We start from the raw sequence: 5,469 nt of genomic DNA on the forward strand, positions 1-5,469 counted from the left end.
GACAGCGAACGGGCGACGCACGGGCGGCCGGCCAGCCGGTCGCTGCAGTGCGTGCTGGCAGCGTGACGCGGGGCTTCAGTTGGTGGCGATACGGTACGCTAGCAACTGACGGATGCGACGCGACGGTCTCGCGTCTATTAACAGTGCACTGCATCGTCGTCGCGAGGAATTTATTCTCACCGGCTGCGGAAGCGCGGATCATCACAGAGGCAGCGTGGCCGAGCGGTCTAAGGCGCTGGTTTTAGGCACCAGTCAGAAATGGCGTGGGTTCGAATCCCACCGCTGTCAGCGTTATTTTTTAGCGTATAGTTAATTAATTTTTTGACTTTTTTCAGCTAAGAAAAGGAAAGCACAACAAATAGGTACAAATATAGTTTGAAAACCCTTTGTGTGTACCCAACTATCTATTGACTGATTTACAATTTAGCGTATAACACCAGGTCGATTCAAGTTCCATTTTCTGCCCTAACAATGATTTCAGTTTCGTGTATTGGAAAAAGCAAATTTTTATCTTTCATAGCTTTGTCTGTTTGTATGCTTTAACTACCCTCAAGCGAAGTGGACCGAACATTGCGAGATAAGCTAGATTGAGTTACGCAAAAGGTGTTGTTCAATCATTATAAAAGTATCTAACAAAGAGGTGTCTTCTGCTTGCACCATGAAGATGCTCTGCTTCAAACCGAAGATTTATTTTCAAAACTGCATTGTTTTAGATGCAGATGCAGAAACAGTAGTACAGTATTATCTTGGTCATTATCTACCTGGTCATTTATGTTCATCAAATAGCAAACAAAAGCGCATCGTAGCCATTCAGGTAATGGTCTCAAAATCATATAAAAATTACAAGTTCGATGAAAAAATCAGTATTGAAAATCGATAAATATAAACCTGAACAAAGATTTATTGAATTATTTTCATAAATTTATCACTAAACACAGAAAGAAAATCACTGGACTAGATTTTTATTACAGAATTTTATACAACTTTATGTGAAATTCTATGCACATTAAAATAATAAATTTGAAAATGGCCTCTGATTTTGTCCATAATATACATGATATTGCAGCCCAAATCCAGAAAAATGATTTTTGCAAGAAAACGTGACCTGATGGGCTTTTTCTATTGTTATTTTCTGAATTGAGCAGACGAAAATCTATATGAATCGGTAGAAAAATCCTACGCAGTTTTTTTTATGTAGACTGCGTAATTCGAGTGTAATCAAATTCCCGCAATTGTTCTGAACCTACAACAGTTGATTGCGAAATCTGTCGAATCTGAGAACAGAAAGTCAAGTGTATCGCTAAGCCAAGACTTTGCTTTTTTGGCTTTTCCTGGTTGGCCAGCACAAGTGTGCATGGCTCAAATTATCCAGTCTGAGCAGTAGCTTTGGCACGGCTTTAGAATAGGATGAAATATAAAGGTTTCAAAAATGTGTAAACTCTAAGAAAAGATTTCCCGATCACTTCGGTAAGATAAGTTCCTTTACAGTATGAGCGTTTTCTAACTCATAACGTTGTAGCGGTTTCTGCTTCGGCAATTTCGAAGTTCGTCGATTCGAATAATTCTTTTTCGTCTTTTCCTCCGATGTTCGCCTTAGTTCCAATGGTTTCGGATGCTTTTGCTTTTTATTCCGGTTAAATACACCGGATGGGCCTCGATTATTATTAACGAGGAATCCTCCCCGTAAAAGTAAAAGTCTCACATTTACATTCACATTGAATAATACTACAGGCTGAATTGTACAAAGAAATGATCCCTACAACTGCTCAAGAGCGTTGCACTCTGAAGCTCGCACATATTTCTGATGTCTGTTGTTATTCTTCTCCGGTCCGATAAAGTATTGCATGGTTGCTGGACTTGGCAATTAGGGCCTCTCAGGAACTCTTGATTAGAATTCTTTGCAAATATCGGCAACGTAAAACGAAGAGATCTTTTTTGGCCAAAATTGACTTACAGTTAAATGAACGACGCTGGACAAGAAATACTATGAACATCTTTATGTACAATTCGTTGGTTCTGACAAGAATTTTACGTTGTAGGCATTCCAAGGTTAACTTCCGTTTCGTCTTATACTGTTATATCGCCACCTCGCGCTCGCTTGTGATCTTCCTCCCTTGTCGCTACACATGTCGGAAAAGATGTTCTAATTCTTCACGATTTCTGTCCTCCTTCTGGAACGTTTTACTCCTCAGGATCGGATTACCTACAAATGGCCGAATCACGAAGTGCCGAAACACAAATGGCTGAAATTACAAATGGCATAATATATTTAATGGCCGAACGTCGTATTCGGCCGAAAATATTCACAGCCTTCAAACTGCGTTGGGTACATGCTGTCCTGACTCGCTGTCTGTCGCTCGTTCGGACTTAACTAAGGGATAATCCCTACTAGTCAGTTAATCTAGGAAAATGTATGCACCTAAATGGAAGTGGTTTCAGCGGGGAGCACACCATCATGGCGAAGAAACGCAAACAAGAAACGCAAGGTTCACGGGGTAATGGAGGCTACAACAAAGAAAAGGCTAGACAAGGCAAAACTGATGTTTTCTGATGAGAAACTCTTCATCTTGCAACAGCCGCACAATAGCCAAAATGATCGGCTGTGGACGCCGACGTTGGCCAGCATCCCCCCGTCCCACATAAACATCCCGCGGTTCCAGAGCGCCGCGTCGGTGATGGGAAAGCTTCCACTGCACTATGGTCCAGAAAGCCAAATTAGGTGGTATAAATAGTTTACTCGGCAGTCGTTGATTTTAGACTATTCACGTGTTAGCAACAAAATCTTGATGTACAATGCGGTTTTTTATCATAAGCTATTTTAGGGTGACCCTTAAATTAACCTAGGTCCAGAAATTATCTTCAAAATGAAACAGCAATTCAGCAATTTTATTGCTTGAAGTTTTTTGAGTAATATTGCAGAAGACGGAATCCCTCTAGCGGCGCTTTTCCTGAATCAAGTTAAGGTGACTCTGCTATTTTCCGATTTTACTCCATACCGTTTTTATTTTGCATTTCTCGCAAAACACTTTTTCAGATGACTTTTGAGGCTGAATAAGACGCAACTTTTGATGAAAAAAGAAACTGGCTGTCTACTTTACTTCTACACTTATATCAAATTTTGTGTTAAAAATAAGCCATCAACCCCCTGTGCTGATTCACTTATGTCAAGAAACATGTACGCCAAGTTTGCGCCAAGTGTTCGGTCATTCGTGTTTCAGCCTTTTGTGATTCGGTCATTCGTGATTCGGCCAGTAGATATATAGTAGATATATATGGGTCATTCCACGGGAAATTTACAGTCAAATTTTTATTTTCTCTTCGGAATATTTTTTTACGTTCTTTGTTGAAAAAAAATCGACTCGTATTTTTGTATTTCGATGTTACTGTTGGAGTTCGCAAGATATGATTTTTTAAAGTATTGTAATCCGAAAAAATCACTATTTTTTAAGTACTGATTGTAAACATAGTTTGTAATATCAAAAAATAACTTTTCACCAGATGTGATCACTATTCCACAAGCTTTCAAAATTGGTATACCATACCTCCTCTCGATTGTTTTTCAATAGTTAAATGGTGCATTTTTATAACAAATGCAATTGTGCAGCTTGAAACTTGTTTTTCTCTAGATTTTTTTTTATTTTAAAATATTTGTTGATCTTTCTCGAAAAAGCATGCAAAATTTGGAAATGGAGAAATGAAAACTCTAGAAGCTATGATTTTTTATATCAAAGCGCGCACGTTAATGCAAACGAGCGGACGAACGCGCGCGCTTCAACGACACTTAATAGCATCAAAGGCGGCCTCGTTATGAAGCTGCCCGTGGGTGAGAACATCGAACGCGCTGAGATATAAAAACTTATATAACTTCCAGAGTTTCCATTTCGCCATTTCCAAATTTTGCATGCTTCTTCCAGAAAGATCAACACATATTTTAAAATAAAAAAATTGAAAAAAAAAGTTTCAGCTTTGAAAAAATTGCAATCGTTTATAAAAATGCACTATTTAACTATTGAAAAACAATCGAGAGGAGGTTAGGTATACCAATTTTGAAAGCTTGTGGAATAGTGAACACATCTGGTAAAAAGTTATTTTTTGATATTACAAACTAAGTTTACCAGTACTTAAAAAAAGTGATTTTTTCGGATTACAATACTTTAAAAAATCATATCTTGCAAATTCCAACAGAAACATCGAAATAAAAAATACGTGTCGATTTTTTTTCAACTAAGAACGTAAAAAATATTCCGAAGAGAAAAAAAAATTTGACTGTAAATTTCCCGTGGAATGACCAATATGATATACTATTTTCGTAGTGTGCATATATCTAAGTATGCACTCCGAAAATATTAATGAAGTTAAACGTTACAAATAACGGTGTGTCAGAGCGATTGCAGAAGGAACGAGAAACTTTGAACGCGCGTTTCTCAAAACGGTATTTTAAAAGTCGGTGAGCAAGATTTCTCGAAAACGGTGAATTGAATCACTCCAAACTTTGACACAAGTGTTCTAAGGATATATTGTACAGATTAATCGAAGATTTTTCCTCACCGATTGATGTTTCTTATTTTATGGACAATTTAAGAGCAAAATTTACCCCAAAATCGATTTTTTATGTTTAACAAGCCGCCATTTCGTCAAAAATGATTATATTTCCAAATCCTTCGATCAATCTATAGATAATATATTTTATCACCGATTGCTTTTTGGTTTTTCCATTTTCGGTGATTCATTCCAATGATGGCGTACCCACCGCAAGTCGCCTTATTTTTTAAGAGTTCCAGGAGATTAACTATAAAAGCTGTTTAAATAAGGCCATTACAAACATTTTAAAAAGTCTTTGTTCCACCGGTGTTGAGCCACGGGGGGGATCAAAAAACAACAAAGAGAATTTTTTAGTCGAGCACGAAAAAATATGGATTTTAGGCATTTTTACTTAAAGTTTAAATGCGAAAACCAAATCTATTCTTGCTTTTAATATATATGTTATTATTTTCCATGCAAAAATCTACGAAAAAAGATAAAAACGAAAGAAAATTTTTTTGGCCGATTTTCGGAAATTTCACTGTTGAAAAAAAAAACAAAGTGAATTTTTTAATCGAGCAAAAAAAACTTGGGCTTAAGCATTTTTATTTAAAGTTTAAAAAGTGAAAACCGAATCTATTCTTGCGTATAATATATACATTATTATTTTCTATGCAAAGATATACGATACGATTTGCAATGAAGGCGCATGGTATAGTTCTACTGAAAAGAAATCAGAAATTATCTTATTAGGAAAACATATGTTTAAAGGCATAAAAGTTATCCAACATTTGTAGACTGCAAATTTGGAATGAAAAACTGACAAAATTGGGGGCAAACAAAACTGGGAGTTGACAAAATTGGAACATTACTGTATATCATTTTCTTCGCATTTGAGACAATAGGCCATGAGTCTCCACAGAATCATCGAAATTTTATTTCTTATCT

General features: G+C 36.8%; 1 non-coding gene across 1 annotated transcript; it reads left to right on the forward strand.

Moving 5' to 3' along the window:
• Window positions 1-208: 208 nt before the first annotated feature.
• On the forward strand, window positions 209-288 carry Trnal-uag (transfer RNA leucine (anticodon UAG)). The gene has a single exon. It is a non-coding gene; the product is annotated as a tRNA-Leu (tRNA).
• Window positions 289-5,469: the final 5,181 nt, after the last annotated feature.

The sequence above is a fragment of the Sabethes cyaneus genome, chromosome 3 (assembly GCF_943734655.1).
Source record: "Sabethes cyaneus chromosome 3, idSabCyanKW18_F2, whole genome shotgun sequence".
NCBI lineage: Eukaryota > Metazoa > Arthropoda > Insecta > Diptera > Culicidae > Sabethes > Sabethes cyaneus.